General features: G+C 40.5%; 1 protein-coding gene across 19 annotated transcripts in view; it reads right to left on the minus strand.

The window, feature by feature from the left end:
• Positions 1-21,603, minus strand: part of Sox6 (SRY-box transcription factor 6) — a 610,295-nt gene that overhangs the window by 578,313 nt on the left and 10,379 nt on the right. For 3 of the 19 annotated variants that reach the window (XM_045144822.1, XM_045144823.1, XM_045144824.1), the window contains one exon: positions 13,928-14,055. The exons of 15 other annotated variants lie outside the window; for them this stretch is intronic. The gene's annotated coding sequence lies outside the window, so the exon portion shown is untranslated. Of the gene's footprint in view, positions 1-13,927; positions 14,056-20,788; positions 20,970-21,603 lie in introns of those variants that run through there. One more of the 19 variants, XM_045144821.1, reaches the window with a different exon arrangement.

Here is a 21,603-nt window from a genome sequence, read left to right on the forward strand (position 1 = left end):
CATGGCTCAGGGTCTACTGCGGAAGAGGTGGCAAAAAGAATGTAAGAGCCAAAAGAAGGGTAGGACTCCTTACAATGTGCTCCCCCCAGACACAAAATGGCCTGGATATCCACGACCTCACACACTACCTACACAAGATCATCATAATAGGAGGAAAAGATCATGACATCAACATAAAAGAAAGACTGATTGAGTGGGGGAAATGTATGAAAGAGAGTAGAGTTTCAAAGGGGAAACTGGGGGGGGGGGGGGAGGATTTACCATGGCTATTGTCTATAGTTATGGAAGCTGTCAATAAAAATAAAGAAAGATGAAAGAAAGAAAGAAAGAAAGAAAGAAAGAAAGAAAGAAAGAAAGAAAGAAAGAAAGAAAAAAGAAAGAGAAAGGAAAGGAAAGGAAAGGAAAGGAAAGGAAAGGAAAGGAAAGGAAAGGAAAGGAAAGGAAAGGAAAGGAAAGGAAAGAAAGAAGGAAGGAAGGAAAGAAAGATACCTAAGAAAAATTTAAGTTAACTTAGATTTGGTAACTAAACTAAAACACCTTAGGAAATAAAAAAGGTCAAATGAACATAACGAGAGAAAATATATAAGAGAAGTAAAAAAATCCTGGGCCTCAAACAGCCAACAGCTCAAGTATAGTACGAGACACAGTAAATAAAAGCCTTGTGGGTTTTAATTGACAGCAAGAGTAATGAATCAACAGTGTGATGTAGCTTCCATATAAAACGAATTAGGTTCTATTTATAGCATATTATCTGGGACAAAAAGGTGATAATCTCCCAGTACTCTCTAACAACTAGACTTACAGTTTGAAATCCCAGTCACTTTGTTTTAATAATGTCACCTTGAGAAAATTACTTAATCCCTAAATGTCTTCATTGACTAAGTGTAAATAATAATACATTCCCACAGAGTTGAGTAAAATTTATATAAGGCTTGAGACATTGTTTTATCCAACACATAAAACAAACTGTAACCAAGTTGTCTAAGCATTTATCGGACAAAGCCTACAAGACACCTCTTGGGTGCTGGGTGCTGCTCCAGTCACTAAAACTTAACTAGTGGGCTATAGAGTACATATTCTGGTGGAAAAGAGAAAGCAATTCCTTATTACTGCTCCCCAGCAAGAACTGGACCATCACTTACATGGAATCATATCATAAAAGGGTGACTGCCTCTCCTTTTCAACTCAGGGGTTCCATAATGCAAAGACTGGCCTTATGATGTGAAATACACACACAGAAATGCATTTCCATACTCGAATCAGCCACATGAAAGGCTGTAATAACTAGTATCTCCTCTAAGACCATATCATAACCCTGCTGCCCACAAAAGTCCCCTTCAAGTTCACAGCTGCCTCCACAGCTACTATCTCATGGTTTAGGTGCTGAATTCATAGCCACCTCCACAGCCCCTTCTGTTTTTATTTTCTCCACTGGTGCCCTCTTTACCAGGGCAAGAGTATGAAATAATTAGTAGAAACAGCTTAGTTTCTGTCATCAGACAAATCCAAGTACAAATCCAAGATTTAATATAGCCAGTCTGCTGCATTTCCTTGGAACCTTCTGGAACCTAGAATTCAGACTTCCAATACTTGGCATTATTGGACTGAGGCTAAACCCCTCTGAAGGGATACCTTCTGGTTCAAGAGGCCACTCATGTCTCCATCAATAAAAAGCTTGATGGCAACAGAGAAAAATGGATGTACCAACTCCAATCTCAGCCAGGCACTTCCACCATAACCTTCTGGGCAGAAAACAAATTACAATCACTGGCCAAGCCAGGAGTACCTAGATCTTCCCTGAGAGATACTTCCTATCCATAGTACCATCTGCCAGATGTTGTGTCTTCAGAGACTATCATTGCTTCTTCACTTACTGCTATAGTCAAAAATCCTGCCGGGCATGGTGGCGCATGCCTTTAATCCCAGCACTTGGGAGGCAGAGGTAGGAGGATTACCATGAGTTCGAGACCACCCTGAGACTCCATAGTGAATTCCAGGTCAGCCTGGGCTAGAGTGAGACCCTACCTTGAAAAAAAAAATCCAACCCAGAGAAATCTCATACCCAGGCTCACCCTATCCCCATATCAATGAGTTTCCACCAACTACAAAACTGAAAATGGACAAGGCTGACCTGACCATGTACTAAAGGAATTTTAGTTCCAACAGGTTTGTCAGTCTACAGTAGAAGTGATTCTCAAAATACTTATTAGTACAGATCAGCTAGACTTCTCTCAAAGGCCCTCTGGAGAACCTGTGTCGGGAAACACTACAACATCTCACATTACATCCTAATGTGTATGTTTTCACACTTTAAAGAAGTAAATTGAACACAGTACTCTTTTTCTTTGGCCAGGTTCTTCTTATAAAGGCATTAACTTTGAGAAATAGTTAATGCTTACATGGAACCTTATACATACCAGGCACTGCCTTAAACATCTATATTGTCTCTTTAACTCTTACAGCCATCCTACGTAGTAAGTAAAACTTTGCAGATCTGGAAAGTAAGATCTGACAAGATTAACATGCTTCCCTAACCCCAAACTAACTCTGGCACTATACAAGTCATAGAAATAAGATCAGACTCAACCTGTTATTTCTCAGAATCCTGGGTAAAGAACACTAATAACAGGTGTAAACCCTATCCTCTGGCAGGGGGTGATAAAAATTCAAAAAAGAATATTTTAAATGTGGGTCAAGAGAAGATTCAAAGCATTAGTATTTGTAATATTACCTCACCCTAAAATTGACATCTATGCAATAACCTTCAGGTTGAAATGATTACTGTGTGCTTTAAAAGCACTTAAGCATCTCTATCTAGAGAGAAATTTAAACAGGTCCAGTGTTGCTTAAAGGCTACTCAACTGTATGCTACAATGTCACTTTTCATATAATAAAGTACAACTGAAAGAAAACTGAGCTCACTGACTTCAGACACGACTGAAACATACCGAAGTGCATCTATTCAGAAAGAGGATAAAGCATGTATGGGAGATGGGAAGACATTTAAAAATAAAAGTAGACTAGTACTTCTGCCTAAACCCACACAGAGATAGAGAGACACTTCCTACTAAACACAGTAAAAGTCAGAGATATTGAGCCTGTCAGGAAAGAGCATCAGAGAAGTCCCTCACACAGCCCAGAGCTCTCCCTCAGCAGGAGCAGAACCTCAAAGGAAGTACCATGTCATCAAGTGAAAATCAACCACCCAGCTAGTTCGCTTTCAAGAGTAAGGAGAACCTGAGACTTGCTGCCTGTGTATGTGCAGCTGACATCCATGCAGTTATGACAGCACATGAGCTAGAACTAGTTCATATTGGAGCATGTTCTTATGCTGTATGATTCTGTACTGAGATCAAACATGGCATAGGAACTGTGTACAGTTGAGGTCACAGAGGGCATGGCTCTGATGTATGAGCTCCACTCAACACCCTGTCATACAGTGAGGACTACCATAATACCTGTTCCCAGGGAAGTTCCTCCACAGACTAATATGCTCTGTATCTGGTACCCTGACTATCCAAGCTGCTTGCATATTCACCTTGGCTTACAGACTATCTAGGGGAAATCTCTTGATTAGCTTGCCTGTTAGGATAGCTGTGTTATAACAGAAACCCCACAGGACTTCAAACCAGGACATTTATGTCTAGGTTATGATTTTCCACTCAATGGCTATGTGATCAGGGGAAAGTCATTTCCCCTCTCTAAGGCTTAAATTATTTTTATATTTAAAAGTTTCATAAATTTAGTAACAAAATAGTAATCATACATGTTTAATTAGAGCTTACAATTCTCATTAGATTTGCTTACTTAAGCATATTTGCTTAATGAAAGCTCTCAAAACTTATGATATAGGTACTGTTATTATCTCCATCTCATGAAAGCACCCAGAAATATGTGCATATATTCTTGGTGATGTACATTCACTCTGTAACAAGTTACTTCCACTGTGATGTAAATGGGTACTGAGAGGAAAAAGAAGAAAGCCTGAAATCCTTGAACTTACAATGAGCTTTTAAAAACTGTTAGGAGAGAAGTAAGTTCTTCCTGAAAAGAGAAGAGTTTTCTATTCCTGGAGATTCCTTTTATCCTTCTCCTCTTGAGGGCTTGTCACACTCTAAAATTCTGGAAGAGGTTAACAAGGAAATTTCAAAGACAGCCAACTCTCTTGGTGACAGAAACCATCCTCAAAATGTCTGGCAGTGGCCACTGCTGCTAGCCTGGCCAAACACTTGCAATGAGTTGATGGCTGTGTCCCAACACCCTTTCTATCTCTTGCAGCACTACCCTTTCATATGTATGCCCTTTTGGAGGCTAATACATCTTTCTCCATAATGTTCTGCTTAAACAAAGGGTCAGCAGGCAAAAGCCCTATCCAGGAGCTGAAGGAGTGCACATCTGCAAACGCTATCTGGAGAAGTGAAGGGAGGAGCCGAGAAAGTCTTACAGTCTTGCTCCTGAGTCCACCAGGTCTGTTACTTCAGCAGGCACAGGGGGTATGGTGATCCAAGACTGAAATATAGGACAGGGAACTTCACTGAGACTTCTGTGTGAAGAAACAGCCCTGGGCCAGAAGGGAATGAACAGAGTACCAGAGCTGAAACCTCTTTAAAGATCATCAGTCTGGTACATTGAAAGGCAACTTGTTTCGAAAAAATAAATAAATAAATAAAATAAAATAAAAAAAAATCATCAGTCTGCCAAGAAAGGAACTAATTCCTGGAGAGAAGTGACATAGCCAATGTCACCCCTTTACTTTCTGAGCAAAAACTCCCAAGTGGGGATTTTACTATAGTATCAAGCTGCCCAGGAACTGTGCCAATGAGTTAGAGAAAGGAAGAAAGAGAAGAAGAGAATTTTAATGATAGTGTTTGCCTATAGCCATTCCTGGCTGCTGCCTCCCTCACCTTTCCTGACTTCCACTCTAGCTGTACATAAATCCAAGGAAGCTAAGTGTAGAGAGGCAATGAAGAGGCTTGACCCTCAGATGAGCAGTCCTTCCCTCCTGAGCCATGGTGTTCACACCAAACTATGAAACCATGCTGGTCCTTTCATACCATCAAAATGACTCATATTTCTGCCTAAAAGAATAATAGGTTATGTATGCTTCCTTTTTCTTATCATAAAAGCTCTGTGAAAACTACTGTCTCCTGAACCCCAACACCAGTAAATCTGTAGCCCACCTCTTGTCCCAAGTTTCTACTGACAGTTTCTTCTTCCCAGAGTGTCCTTAAGAGACCATCTTTTGCTTTCTGACTTATCATACTCTCCTCTCTCTTTTCCAGCTACTTCCCATGCTAGTGATCTCCTAAATGGGTGTACCATCCTAGAAGTATCATATGTAAGTAAACTAGGCTATTTGTTTATTTAAAAAGCAAAATGCCACTGGGAAGACTGCCCATTGGACAAAGCACTAGCTGCACAAGCATGAGGACTCATGTTCAGAACCGTCCCCAGATCCAGACAGAAAGCCAGATGCTGTGGCAAACATTTGTATTCCCAGCTATGCCTATGGGAAAGAAGTGAGGCAGAGACAGGAGAATCCATTGGAAGCTCACTGTGCCAGGTAGCCTGGTGAATATGAGTCCCTGACTCAAATGAGGTAGAAGGTGAGGACTGACACCTAAAGTTGTCCTCTGACCTCCACAGACATGCCATGACTCCAGTTTGCCCTCAAACCCATGAACACACACACATACTTTTAAAAATGTTATTTTGGTACATGCCTTTAATCCCAGCACTTGGGAAGCAGTCATAGGAGAACTACCATAAACTTGAGGCCACCCAGAGACTATATAGTGAATTCCAGGTCCCTACCTTGAAAAAAAAAAGCCAAGGAAAACCTACTTTTTACTTAAACTATAGATTGACACTTGGGGTGTCTGTGTCAAACATTAATGCTACACATCCTATAACAAATGTATTCTGAACAAAAAAGAATATTTGGGCTGGAGAGATAGCTTAGTACAAAGTCAAAGGACCACTTAGGACCCATGTAAGCCAGAAGCATAAGGTGGCACACGCATCTAGAATTTGTTTGCAGTTGCTGGAGGCCCTGGTGTGCACATTCTCTTTCTCTCTACCTCTTTCTCTCTCTTACTCTCTCTCTCAAATAAATATAATGATTTTTAAAAAGAGGAAAATTAAATTCATATAGTAATATCTACTTTTTACTAAATTAAACCTCAATAAGTGCCCAAGTGGCTTAAAACAATCCTTCCAAGGGAATTCTAGTAACATAAGCCTCAATGACAAAACTGTGACCAACCAGACACTTGAGCCACTTGCAAGGCTCTTTAATTGTCCCGTTACGGGATGGAAACACTGGTCCATGCAGATCTGATAAAAATAAGCCAGTGCTCATTCTAATTATCAAGAAGACAACTGGAGACACAGATTTAAATTGAGTATCATTAGCAGTGCCTTGCCCTATTGTACTTTGAAATGTTAAATAAGAAGAATATAGACGTTTTACAATCATCAAGACATTTAAAAACTAAACACTAAGATATAAAGCTAAAGTGTTGGAGCTGGAGAGATGGCTCAATCAATAAAATGCTAACCTTGCAAGCACGAGGACCTGAGCTCAATCTCTAGAACCCACATTAAAATTGGCCATGCTTGCCAGCTTAGTGCTGGGAGGTGGAGGGAGCTGAATCCCTGGGGCTCACTAACCAGCCAGCCTAGCATAATTGATGAGTTGTAGGGCAATGAGAGACCCTGCCTCAAAAAAAGATTGATAAAGAACACCCGAGGTTGTCCTCTGGGTTCTCTGTGTGTACATGCACACATATGCACACACTTTCACACAAAAATGCTATAATATTTCCAAAAATGTTTAAAATCATATACAATTCAATCCAGTATTTCATAAAATTTCACCAGCACATAACTTAAAGGTTTAGAATGCTCTTCTGAGGTTTCTTTAAAAAACAAAAAGCTACATGCCATTAGGAAAGCATCTGTTCTTCCTGCTGTTATCAAAAGAGGAGACAATATTATATGGAAAACAATATGGCTATTATGCACAGAAAACAACATGGCTGCAATAACATACAACAAGCAGTAAGGTGGTGCATTTAAATATCTTCCCTTAAAAAATAAGAGCTGTTTGATGCCTAGCTCTAGGGTAACGATTTGCTCAAAAAGTAATGTGAATGATGGCATCTGGGATTGGACAGCTGGAACTGACTGCCAGAGACAAGGTGAAAGAAACATGCACAGAAACACAGCTGAGGGGCTCAAGGGACAGCTCAATGGCTAAAGGCCTGGTGTGGGGCTTTGATTCAGGTGCCCCCATAAACGTAGGTGTTTTGAATGCTAGGTTCTCACTTGATGGAGACTTGGGAACAGAGCATTGTTGGGGGTGGGCTTATGGGAATTATAGCCAGTTTCCCCTTGCCAGTGTTTGGCACACTCTCCTGTTCCTGTTGTCCACCTTATGTGGACCAGAGGGTGATGTCCACCCTCTGCTCATGCTATCATTTTCCCCTGCCATCATGGAGCTTCCCCTCAAGCCTATAAGCCAAAATAAACCTCTTTTTCCCACAACCTGCTCTTAGTTGGGTGATTTCAACCAGCAATGGGACCCTGACTGCAACAGTAAAGTGGAACTGAGGAGTGAGATTGCTGCTAGACACCTGTGTGGCTTTGGCCTTTTGGAGCTGATTTTCAAGAGGAATATGGAAGGATTTGAAACCTTGGTCTAAGAGATGCCTTGCAGTGCTGTAAGTATAGCTTGATGGACTATTCTGGTCACAGTTGAAAGACCTGAGTGCAGTAAGAACTATGGACTATGAGGTTTGGCTTATGAGGGTGAGACAAAGCTTTGCTTGGTCTGGGCTAGTAATTTGTGTGAAAATCTTGCTGTTATGCCCATGTCCTGAGAAGGGTTGCTTTGCATAGAAATGGACTCGTGTGAGCAGAGGGATATGGCATAGAAAGAAATATTTAGCCAAAACTGCTGTCCATTCAACTGCAATTGAGAAATTACCACCTTTGAGATTGGGACAGCTGACCTGCACTGGGGCAACAGGAAGAATGTAGACTCTGTTGAAGGGGCCTGAGTGTTCAAGGAGTGTCCTGTTCTTCAAAGTCTCCTTTATTCCCCCCTGGATTAACAAACTGGCACCCTACCTGGTATTATGGAGTATAAGAAATGCAGGAAAGAGAGGGTCATTGAGTTTGCAACACGGTCTTGTGTTTCAGAACTGGCCATGGGCAGTGTGAAGCAGGTTTCCTGGTTGCCTGCATGGAGACCCCATTGGGCCATGAGGATGAACCATGGTTTGCAGTGGAGACCCAGTGGAGATTCTGGGACTATGAGATGGCTTCCAAGGACAGCTGCTGGCCCCAGATGAAGTTTTCCAGGACTGTGAGTAGCCTAGCTGGAAGGGCAGAATTGGAACTCCAGAGGCTTGTCACTGGCTGGAGTTGTTGGATTTGGAGCTACAGAGTTTGATGTTTGCCCTGTTTAAATCATGTATTGCTTGAGTATTTCTTTCCTATGCCCAATGCCATCATTTGCAGTGTAAATGTTTATTCTGTGCCATTATGGGGGTTTTTGGTATTATGGCTCAGTTAAAAGATCTTGGACTATGGGGATATATGAACATCATTGGAATTGATAAAAAAAAAAAACTATGGAGAATATTAAAGTTGGATGAATGCATTACATTTTATATCATATATGGTTACCAGTTTATGGGGGCCAGGGCAGAATGTGGTGGTTTGATTCAGGTGTCCCCCATAAACTTAGATGTTATGAATGCTAATTCACAGCTGATGGAGATTTGGGAATTAGCGCCTCCTAGAGGCAGTGTATTGTTGGGGACAGGATTATGGATGTCATAGCCAGTGTCCCCTTGCCAGTGTGTGGTACACTCTTCTGTTGCTGTTGTCCACCTGATGTTAGTGAGAAGGTGATTTCCACCCTCTGCTCATGCCATCATTTTCCCTGCCATCATGGAGCTCCCTCCTCAAGCCTGTAAGCTAAAATAAACCTCTTTTTTTCGACAAGCTGCTCTTGGTTGGGTGATTTCTACCAGCAATGCAAACCTGACTGCAACACCTGGTTTGATTCCTTAGTGCCCACATAAAGCTGGGTGCACAAAGTAGAGCATGTCTAGAGTTTGTCTGCAGCGGTATGAGGCCCTGATATACATACCCATTTTCATTCTCTCTCTCTCTTCTTGAAAATAAAAATGTATTTTTAAAAAATAAAACATGGCTGAAGATTTGTTAAAGAACTGCTTCATATCTTGCTTTTCAGATGAATGAATGTGCATATTTCTTAGCATGCTTTATTTAATGATGTTTGATAGTCAAAATGCTACTTCTTGAGTGAGCCATTAAAATATAAGAGAAGAAAAGATCTTTATAGTAAGGTTTTTTAAAAATAGAAGTAATTTGTAGGAACTAAGGATGTGTACCCAATGGTGAAGTGGTTGTCCTAGCTGAAATAAAGAGGGGAAAAAAGATTCTAGAGATAGCCCAAAGGGCCCACTAATTGCATCATTCAGAGCCTAGCAATTGCAACCAAGTGTTAAGACACCATAATGTAGCATCTGCCTTTAAAAATAAACATGCAAAACACAATAAAATATTTACAGTTCTTTGAAATGAGATGGGAAGTAACCATGAGAATTACCTGTACTACACACAGTTCTACTGCTTAGTTCTTGGCAAAATTTCCAGACTAAAAAAAAAAAAAAAAAAAAAACACCTGGTATACCAAATGGGCTATACTTTAATGTAATCATAAGAAGCTGTGTGTCACTAAGTACCTATGTCAGATACCAACAGAAGAAAGAAAGAAGAAAAGATAGATGATGATTGGTTGATTGACAGATGATAATAGGTAGATGATAAATACATGGATATATTGATAACATATAGATATTTATATTTCAATGCATACAGACAAACAACCAAACCAAAAAATCTGTCCCTTCAAGGTAAAGGTGATATTATAACAAATGAAAAGTAAATGCCTTCCAAAGTAGATTCATGCTATGAAGGAATGTTTTAAATACCCATTTGGAAATATTCAATCTTAATGTAATTTGATTACTATCTTCTACCCAAAAAAAAAAATCTCATCTGTTTTCAATGTCAAAATTGGCAACAGAATACTCTAACCTGTTTAATGATGTCCCAAAGAGTATTGATGGGTTGGAGGTCCATTTGTTACAATATTTAAAAGTTGTGCTTTACTCCCAGTTGGTAGAAACAACCAACTGGAAGATGGAGTTTACCAGACAAACCTGAATGGAGCTCTTTGCATATGGGGTGCTTAGGACTGAAATGGTGGAGCAATTTGACAAGTGCAGATCTTCAGCTGGATGCACTGCTTCCTTTCTGCAGTGTCACCTTCAGCACTAACAGCAACAAAAACATGTGGCAGAGTGAGCTAACCTCAAACCCATCTTTCATCCCTTTATCACCTCCCAGTAAACCAAGACTTTCCTAAACAACAAAGCATGCTCTAGTACAAGATTTGGGAAACCACGTGTACTTTCAAAATATTGACCTCATCACTTCTTCTTTCTGAAGTACATATAGCAATGTTTCATGTCATACATTAGCACAACACTACATGTCTGCAATTTTAAATGAATAAGTACATGAATTAGGGAACATGTTGACCTAGTGCTCAGGTGTTCTCCCTAACCTTCCCATGGTGCTGTCCAGTGCATTCTTTAGTTAGGCTTATCAAAACCACTAAGACCTCTACTTCCTTCTTACCACAAACATCCTAAGTTCTGCCCCTTTGACCTCAGACACTGGACATGTTCCCTGAATTCACCGCAGTAGGAAGCATGGTACCACCTCTATTCTGCTCTAATGTTCTACTGAAACCAACATTTAATTGTCAAAGAGAGTAACTTTCCATACACATTAGCAATAGACATAAATGTTACACAGAGACCTCATTTGGAAGAATTTAGGATGACCATATAATTTAGTGCCCCTCTTACTAAATTTAATATATTTTGGTTTTTAATTATCTCCAAAGTAAACTTGTTAAATAAGCAAAGCTAAAAACTATCATCATAGCCTCTTAAAGTGTAAAACTGTCACAAATGCCCTATTATACTAGCATTTTAATTGCAAAAAAACAGTTTATACACAGATATACAAGAAAGAAGTGAAAAAATACTAAGATGTCAAATAGTGTTTTAAAAAGTAAAAAAACAGGGCTGGAGAGATGCTTATTTGCCTGACAGCCTGGGTTCAATTCCCAAGTATCCACATGAAGCCAGATGCACAAAGTGGCACATGCATCTCAAGTCTGTATTCAGTAGCAGGAGACCCTGGCATGCTCATGCTCACACTCCTCTCTCTCTCTCCTTCTCCTCCTCCTCCTTCTTCTTCCTTTTCTCCCTTCATCCCTCCCTCCCTCCTACTCTCACCTTGCAAATAAATGTTTTTAAAAGTTCAAAAGAAAAACATTAACATATAATATGAAGGGATATACTATAGCAAAGAAATTAAACAGAAAATCCCACAATAAGGCATAGGTCACTACAGTGGTTTGGAAATCATGTCATAATTTAAAAAGAGCTTAATTTTCATTGTTTCCCTGTCATGTCTTACATAAGACTTTCGGATCCCACATTCATTCATCCCACCTAATTTGCTGAAGAAAATAAGTCTGTTTTCTGTTGTACACAATGTCCAACCTAAGTATTCAGTTTCCACAATCCCACTATAAATCATATACACTGATGCAAAAGGCACAAGTGAAACATCCTCTAGACCCTTTGTTGTCTGTAAAAAATTAAAGAATCTGACCCCAGAAAATCTGACAGCTTCTCTTAATAATACCTAACATTACTGCATTAAAATAGATAGTAAGGGGGAGCAAGAGATGGTTCAGTGGTAAAGGCACTTTCCTGCAAAGCCAAAGGATCCAAGTTTGATTCCCCAAAACCCATGTAAGCCGGATACACATAGTGGTGCATGTGTCTGGAGTTCCTTTGCAGTGAGTGACTGAAGGCCCTGGCACACCCATTCTTTCTTTCTCTATCTCTTATTTACCTCTCTCTCTTTCTCTCTCTCAAACAAATAAAAGATAAAAAATTAAAAGTCATGAAATATGCCAACTCACACCAGTAAAATGTAAATTGATTTCATGAGGCAATATATCTACAACAAGGAAAATTCAAAAATAATACCCAGGCTGGGCGTGGTGGCACACACCTTTAATCCCAGCACTTGGGAGGCAGAGATAGGAAGATCGCTGTGAGTTTAAGTCCACCCTGAGACTACAGATGAATTCCAGGTCAGCCTGAGCTAGATAGAGTGAGACTCTACCTCGAAAAACCAAAATATATAAAATAAAATATCACCCTGATCTGAATGTTTCCAGATATGGCTTTTTCTCTAAGCCAATGCTTATCAAATTTTTTAATATCTGATGATGCAAAATAAAAGATTTTATTAATTCACAGCCATGAATAAATAGTTCAGCTATTAGAAAGACACTTATTTTAGTTCTCATATCTAGATAACAAATTTGAGGGAAAAGCAAATTTGAAAGATTCCTATGTACCTTAAAACATATTTGCACAGGCCACAAAATCCAGCTAAGAAAATGAAGTGACCTGATAAAGCTGCTTGCCTGTAGTCCAATCACATTGTGAGAGATAAGTCCTTTCTAGACATCACAGAGACACAAAAATATGTTTCACTACCAGACTTTCCACGCAGTAAACAACAATAGTGAAACATGGCAGTGCTCAATGCTCACTCCCAGCCATCCTTTAGATCACACAGCAAGGGCTACGTCCTTCTAGAAGCTTCCCCAACAAAGATACTTCTGCTCAAACATACTCTCCCAGCAGTTTTTGTCACACTGCCTACACTGTATTCTTACCTCACCTCTAGGAGCAGGCATTTCCATCTTTGAAAGCATATAATCAAGTGGTTCCCGACATTTATATTCTCAAAGGCCCTTTCATATATCCTCCCTCATAAACCCTAGATTTTGAAACTAGCCATATGTACTAAATAATAGTCAAATTGATTTCTACTTTTTTTACTAGTCAGAGACATACATAGAACAAAAGTCTAATGCCCCCCAACTCAGCACACTATTGTTTATGGACATTGACATGTGGGGCATACAGCCTTGGGTGGCTCTGGAAGAAAGCTTGAAGATAAAACAAATGAGCTCTGACATTCTATTGAAGAGATGGGAAAACAAGAAGACCCAAAAAGCCAGTCCTGATTGACAGACATACAAGCTTTGTGTGGAGTAAATAATATCCTGAAGCAAAACTCAGATGAAACATTTATTCATATCAAGTAGGCAGTTAGACAATATGACTGGCAAGCTTATCTAGCCTCCATCCTTTTATTGAATGAGACAATGAATATATAAGTTCACTTTAAAACTGGGGAAATTCTAGAAAACATAGAGTGAAGGCTCCTTCTCATGCTGTGGATGGATGTAGGACTACCCATTTTTCCAGAGCTGCTCTATATATGCTCGTACATAGTACCTTTAAACTTAACCTTCTCAGCAACCCTGTGTAATAGATTCTCTAGCCATCCCATTTTGTAAATGAGTAAATTGAGACCTGAAGAGGCTTTGCAACTTTTCCAAACTTTACTATCTAGCTTAGGGATAAGGGGTAAAAGGAAAGACTGAAGAAATAAACATTGAAAGTCTAATTTGGGTCTTTGCAACTTGCAGGTCTTATTATTTAAATGAATAAATATCTATTTGTCTTAAAAATGAAAGCAAAAAAAGAGTGAACTGTGTATATTGTACAAAAAGCTTCCTGATGTTAATCATTATATACATAACCAAAGTCAATTATAACATCTCCTTTGCAAGCATACAACATAAAGAGAGCTTTTTAATTGATTAGAATGAAGGAAGAATGATCAATACTACACAACAAATAACAGGTGAAATGACCTTTCAAAGTTGCTCCAGTCCTTAAGATTGGAGTGTCATCAAATTTTAGAGTCTGCACATCAAGACACTGCATTTAGTCACTTGGGACTCTATTCCAAGCCTTCTAGAATCCAGATGAAGTCTTCTTTCTAGGAAAGAGAAAAAAAAACTTGCATTGCTGTTTCTATCTTGCTGAAGAGAACCAGAAGAAGGTTGTGCAACGTGCCAAAGATCACACAGCAAGTGCACAGCAGAGCTGGGATGAGAAACGAGCATTGTGTGATGCTCGTGCCACTTTAGCAGGAGTAGGTGGTGTGGGGTTGAGTGACGCTAGCACGACTTTAACAGCAGATGATGTAGAGTTTGTTTTGCACAAATTCCTTTACTTGGTCCTTTACATTCATCTCATTTCCTTCTCACAGAAATCCTACAAAGTAGTTATTATTACTCCAATTTTACAGATGCAAAAATTGAGACTTGAAATTATAGTACAGATATACTGGAAGCTGATTCCTCACACATGCAAAGTTAAGGGCCCACAGACACATGCAAAGAGTATTTTTAAGACAATACAACATTCCTTTGGCTCTCCTTATTTATTATTAAAAGATTATAACAAATTTAAATATATTTTAAGGGGCTGGAGAGATGGCTTAGCTGTTAAGCGCTTGCCTGTGAAGCCTAAGGACCCCAGTTTGAGGCTCAATTCCCCAGGACCCACATGGGCAGATGCACAAGGAGGTGCACGCGTCTGGAGTTCGTTAGCAGTGGCTGGAAGCCCTGGAGCACGCATTCACCCCCCCCCACTCTGTGTGTGTGTGTGTGTGTGTGTGTGTGTGTGTGTGTGTGTGTCTTTCTCTCTCTGTCACACTCAAATAAATAAATAAAAAATGAACAAAAAATTTAAAAAATAAATAAATATATTTTAATATATTTATTTATTTGCAAGCAGAGAGAGAGAGATTGAAAGAGACAGAGTGAAAAAATGAGTGTGCTGGGCATGGTGGCACACACCTGTAATCCCAGCACTCAGGAGGGAGAGGTAAGAGGATCACTGTGAGTTCAAGACCACCCTGAGAATACAGAGTGAATTCCAGGTGAGCCTGGGCTAGAGCGAAGCCCTACCTTGAAAAACCAAAAAGGAAAAAAAAAAAAGAAAAAGAAAATGGGTGTGCTAGGACCTCTTGTCACTGCAAATAAACTCCAGATCCATTGGCCACTTTGTGTTTCTGGCTTTACATAGTTACTAGAGAATTGAACCCAGGCCATCAGGCTTTGCAAGAAAGCACCTTTATTCACTGTGCTGTCTCTCCAGTTCGAAGAAAATAACAATATGCCCTATAACAACTCTTCCCAAGAAAGAACAAGGGCCTATTCTTTTTACATTATGAGCACTCTTACCCAGTTTTACCAGTGATCTGCTTAGCACCAAAACAACTGTGTGAGGTTTCCCCATCTACCAAATATTAATATCCTCAAAGAAAAGAAAAAAGCCTTAAAAAATAAAGACTCCTGGTCTCAAAAGATGCTTAAAGTTAGTAAGTACTCAATCACATTATACAGTGATCATTTTATACCTAAGAATGGGTCACATGTTAAATCCACCTTAAACCTATGATCTTAATTTTTATATTTGCAGGTGTGTGTGTGTGTGTGTGTGATTTTCTTTTTTCCATACATTGAGCTTCTGTAGTCTTGGAAAGTAGAGCATTTTCTCTGTCTAATTTTAAAGAAATGTGTCAATCAAAGAAACAGAGGTTCTGTCACTAAAGGCAAAAATCACAAACAGTACTGAAGTCCCTTTTTGAATTTGAATGACTACATTAAAGTCAGATGAGTCGATTTTCCTCTCTACACTGATATGAACAACAAACTACTGAAAGTAGCAGGAATAAAAGGTTGGGGAAAGGGTTGTCATGATAACCTTGGAGAAGAAAGATACAGAAAGAACTTTAACTGAGAGAATATGGAATATTTGCATAACCTAATGTGAATATCATATAATGCATTTAGCTTCTATTTATTGTGCTTATATACATGTGTCATCATTAAGAAGCATGGAATTAACACACTTAAGAAATGTGACCCAAAATCATAAAAGGCAAAAAATTCTTAAAGGATTCCTACCAGGCTTCTATGCATGTGCTTCAATCCAGAGCAAACCTTGAAAGAGTTTCATTGGCCATAAGAGCTCAGAATGAAATACGCCAGTGGATTCCTTGCCACACACATTACAGCAGAGTGTTCACAGACCGTAAGCAAACACACAAATAGAAAAGCCAGAAAATTACAGAGCAGCTAATTCAAGCAGGTTACAAAAAATGCAAAACTGTCCAAAATAAATGCATCAATAGAGTATCAATTATTATGTTTTTTTTAATTTAACTACACTATCCCCAAAAGATTTCACTAAATCACTATTCTGTCTCCAGTTGGTTTCAAAATTAACTCAATTCTTTATAAATAAAATCAAACATCATCCTATAAAGGTGAACAGACAACACTTTAGATAAATTCCAAGATAGTGCAGTTTCAAATGATTGCTCTTCACTTAAAGCAATATGAGAAAGAATGCCAGCACAGTTTCATGCTGCTAAAAATAAATAAATAAATAAAAATTTAAAAAAGGGAATGGGCCACAAAGTGAATTCTAGGTCAGCCTGGGCTAGGGTGAGACCCTGCCTCAAAAAGAGCAGGGGAAAATATTTCCGAATTCCTCTCTAAACATTTGGAAAGGAAATTTTCCAGTATTACACAAGTAAGTGAGAATTATTAAACATCTAAGCATTATGAGTAGAAATAACTAGGCAGTTGATTGTTAATGTGGTTTATTAGTTTATAATAGATTACAGCATAGATAATTAACCTCAGAAAATAACTCCCATCCTTCATAAAGATGGAGGTTTTTTGAGTAAGTGGTAAGATGAGTGATATATTAAGGGTCTTCGAGGAGCAAGAAGAGACTCTGCATATAAACAAGCCATCACTCTGGTAAAAGGAAATACAAACAACTGGAATAAAAATAGTTGATGTACAAAAGCCATAATGAGGGGTAGCTCGAAAAATAACTTCTTCTCTGAATGGTTTGGATGAAATACAAATTATCCACAGAAAAGTGTGGACTGGCATAAATGTTTGTACAAAATTACAAGTGTATTTCCAGAAGTATGCGAGGGGCAACCGCCTGCATGATGCACGGGCCCGGCAGCACTCTGTGTAAGTGCCAGTGCAGAGTCCAAACCACTGCATTTTAATTACCGTGCCGCCTCAGATATATTGCCTTTGATATGGAAATGTTCTTGTTCTCTCATCTTCACATATGGTCTCATGCACAGAAATCTTTATCTGATTCATAAAAAATAAACTAGAATCCAATCTCAACACCTGACCTCAGTGCTCAGAAGTTTTTACTAAGCATGGTGTCACTATAAAAAGAATGGCTAATATTGGTGTAAAGTTGGATATTTTGAGCAATGATATGAAAGATTTGCAGTTAAGAACTGAATCAATACTGCTTCTCTGAGGTTTTAGGGTTTCATGTTCCCCCTTTTTTAATACTACTACAGATTTGAGGAAAAACAGACCAGCACCCTTTTTTGGAGGTGAGAGAGTCTGAGTGGATTTAAATGACATTTCATCACTCAGCCTCCACCCACACTCCTCAATAGACATCAGTCTTATCCAAAATACCTGAAAGGCTTCATCAAAACCATAATGTGAATTTTGAATGATTTCCAGTTTAACTAAATGTCTAAACAAAATAATTAGTTGAAAAGCCTTACACTCTTTCACAGAACAAGGGAAATAAAATGTTCTTCTTAAGAATGAGTAATGAATACATAATGACAAGATGATGAAGAGGTCTGATGTCTCTCACCAAGACAATTAGTGTTCAGATCACAATGGGAGAACTACCAGCAGAGATTTTAAGATCATCTAATAAAAATTGCTCTTCATACACTCTGCCAGAGCACTAGCATTGTTTTTAACTAGACTATTTTGACATTTGGGATATAATCAGGAGAAAATGTGGAATCAGGTTGAGGACATAAAATGTTTTAGCTTTCTCTCACTTGAAAGGAAAATAGGGAAAGTCATATTTCTTAATTGAAATGCCGTCCACCCAAAGCTTGTCCATTTCTTTTTCTTAAAAGAAAAGCATCTTTCTGTAATAGCATTTTTAATTGTTTTCTGTAATAAAATCTGTTCTTACTAAATCTCATGTATTCATATAACTGGATAATTCTGAAATAATCTAGACTAATTTGAAAAAATCTACCCTCATGACAGTGGATTAAACATACCATCTGCAAAACATCTCAAGGCAAGCTATCTGTGTTTTATCATCTCTAGTACCTGTCTGTGCCTGATATGGTACTCTTGGACACATTAGCTTGATGGAATGTTTCACTTGACCTCAAAATATCAACTGATATATAAGCATCCCCAAACTATATTTAAACAAATAGCTCATACAAACTCAAATTTCCGTCATACTGCACTACAACCTCATAGAATGCTGTTGTTTATAATAGTAGTGGATTGTGGGGGGGTGTACACATATATATATTGACTCAGTAGTGAGAATATTCTACCACAAACTTAGAAAGATATACATGTATATCTGATAAAGCCGCAAAGACAGAAAATATTAAAAGCATTAAAGCTAATATATTGTCTTATTCATGAGAAACTCCATTCATTCCTTCATTCCAATACCTGCTATCCTTATTATAAGAAGATGATACAAACATCACTGATTTCTGACATATAAAGATGGATACATGCAGCAATTTAATCAATGACTAAAAACCCAATAACTCCTAAATTAAGTAAAATAGAAACATATAACCTCAATAAGTCTACCAAAAGTAACATTTATGTGTTTAAAGTAAAGCTTTATTAAAAACTAGTTATGTTAATATATTGTGAATGTATGTTTTTCCTTTTTAAAGAAAACTAATCAATATTTTCGGCTACTGTGGAAAAGACATTCAATAGAGGATAATCCCCACTGAGCCTCACTGGATCTAGGCATGCAGTAGCTGAGTTCATTACAGTGTCAACATCAGGCACGGACACAGGATAACTACTGAACAATGGCGTCTGTACATTTGTTTTATAGTATACTGTTAAGTGCTCTAGTTACACCATGAGTTATCACAGGAGACTATGCCATGCTCTGTCATTCTAAAACAACTCACATTTTTCCATTAAACACAGAGAGAGAGAAAGTTTTTATCATCACTTCAAACATAATAAATAACAGCAACAACCAAGCAGATAAGTAATACAACACGCCTCATCTTGCCACAATAAGGAATATGTAGGTGCAGGAGAAAAAGTGGGCTGGCTCCTGAGAAAAACCAAAAGCTCCCAAAGACGTCAGTTCGCCTAAGCCATCCCCGGCCTCTCCCTGAGCTCTGGATCCAGGAGAATCACTGTCTTTGCCATGAACTAGATCTAATCACTGCACTGAATATTGTTTCCAAAATTTGAAAGATTTATTTTGGTGGCTTGTTCTGTTAAGAATAGGGACAATCTAGCCGGGTGTGGTGGTTGCAAGCCTTTAATCACAGCACTGGAGAAGCAGAGGTAGGAGGATTGTCGTGAGTTCAAAGCCAGCCCGACCCTACATAGTGAATTCCAGGTCAGCCTGGACTAGAGTGAGACCCTACCTCAAAAACACAAAAAAGAATAGGGACAATCTCTCTGGACTTCTGATGGGTTCAACAAAGTGGAAGAAAAAAAAATCTACATATCCTTTTGCTCACACAGGTGACCTCAGAAAGGACTGAAAGAACTGAAAAGTTCAGCCATAACTTTGCTGTATGAAATGGTGACACTGGTTCAATAAAAAACAACCTCTAAGAAACCATGGTCCTGCTGCCCACCGGGAAAGGAACCCTGTGCTACCCTGGAAGAGCTGCTGCTGCCCGCCACGGGTGGATGGCTGTAGATGCTGGCCTGTGTGGTCTGACCTGGGTCCTCCAGGAGCTCTGAGGCATGTGTGAGAAGCCTAGAAACAAGGGAGGGGGAGACTGAAGCAAGTGCCCAATGCTGAGTGTTGAATTCCACGGGGGTACACAGTGCCACAGAGGGAAGGTCATGTTCACTGCAGAAGTCTGGTCTCTGCCCAGAGTGTGGGTCATGGCTAAGGCTAGGATCTGGGAAGCTGGCAGGACGCCCCAGCATCAGCCTGGGCAGACCCAGGGAGGGCAAGGCACTTCTCCTAAGAACTCTGGGTGAACAGAGCCAGCAGGTCTTCCCAGGCTCTCCTGCCTACAGGTTCACTAGCAGCCCCAAGCGGCTAGGTCCGAAGGGGGGACCAGGAAGCTGCAATCAGGGCACATACACTAACTTTTGGGAGACCGCTGGAGGGCGGGGAAAGGCGGAGACAGAGACAGGTGCTAACAGTTCAAACCCAGAGCCTGGAGCTGCTTCCATGACAGGACTAACAGTGCCAAACCTGGCTGTGCCCTCTGGGTGAGGGCACCCAGAGGGGCCCTTGCAGCTGTCCCACTGCCGAGTGCAGCGAGGGATGCTACCAGATTGACTTCGTCCCCTTTCCCCACCCACTCCGCTGAAGTGAATCTCCCCTCTTAAGCCCTCAGTCGAAAATCGAGAGGAGAGGAGAAGAGAGGAGAGGGAGAAGACCAGGCAGAACTGAGAGAGCAGGCTGCACTATCTGTGTTCTCTGCCAGGGCCTTGGGAGGCTAACCGGGCACTCCTGCCGGCCCTCGGGAATCCTGCAGCCACAGCTGAGCTGAGAGGCTCAGGTCAGCCAAGCTCGTGCCTATGGGCCCCGGGAGGAGGTGCTGAGTGCGCAAGCTAATTATATATGTGGCATTTGGACAGCCGACTGTCCAGTTGACACCTTACCTTATGAGGAAACGTCAACCCCAGCAACTGTTCAAAACAAAATGCCATCGCGCGATCAGCTTCGCCGCTCTTGGCCCATTCGGAATTGCTTTTCCCACCGCCTCTCGCACTTAGCACAAGAATGTGGCCTAGGGAGGCCAGCCGAAGGAGGGCGGCCCGGCAGGGTGGGACAGGCGGGGCGGGCTTTGCCAGGTGTCCGTCCTGTCCCTCCTCGCCATGGACCTGCTAGCAGACCCAGCTACTTGACCTTTTTATTCAGCAAACCCACCTTCTAGAAATAGACTGGGCGGGGCTGTGCCCGTTCGCGGGACGGGGGGTGGAGGGGGACCTGGGCATGTGCCTACAAAAGGCTGGAGAGGGGAGACCCTGGTGGGCGGGGAAGCAGCCCTCCCCTGGGCCCTAGTGACTGGGCCGCCCCGCCCGCCCGGCCGAAAGCCAGCCAGGCCGCTGGAGCGCGCTGGAGACCAGCGCCTGGGTCCCGACCGCCCCCGAACCATACACCGGAGGTCCGGAGCCCTGCCCAGTGGGCCGCCAGGCCAGCTCCGAGCCACCCCGAGACCGGAGGTCCAAGTACGGGCCTCGCCTGAGGTGGCACAGAGAAGCAGCCCAGCATAGCACAGTCCCGCCAGCAAAGCCCATGACTTATTTTTCAGTCCCCAAATAGGAGCGGCGTTCAGTTACTGGCCATTCATAGAAACAAACGTTTCTGAACTTGGTCAGAGTAAGACAGCCTAAATAAAAGTCAAAAGACGCCGCCAACGACCACCTTTTTATCTGCGCCGCACACACCAATTCTCTTTTTATCATAACGCTCC

Source organism: Jaculus jaculus, chromosome 3 (genome assembly GCF_020740685.1).
Source record: "Jaculus jaculus isolate mJacJac1 chromosome 3, mJacJac1.mat.Y.cur, whole genome shotgun sequence".
Taxonomy (NCBI): domain Eukaryota; kingdom Metazoa; phylum Chordata; class Mammalia; order Rodentia; family Dipodidae; genus Jaculus; species Jaculus jaculus.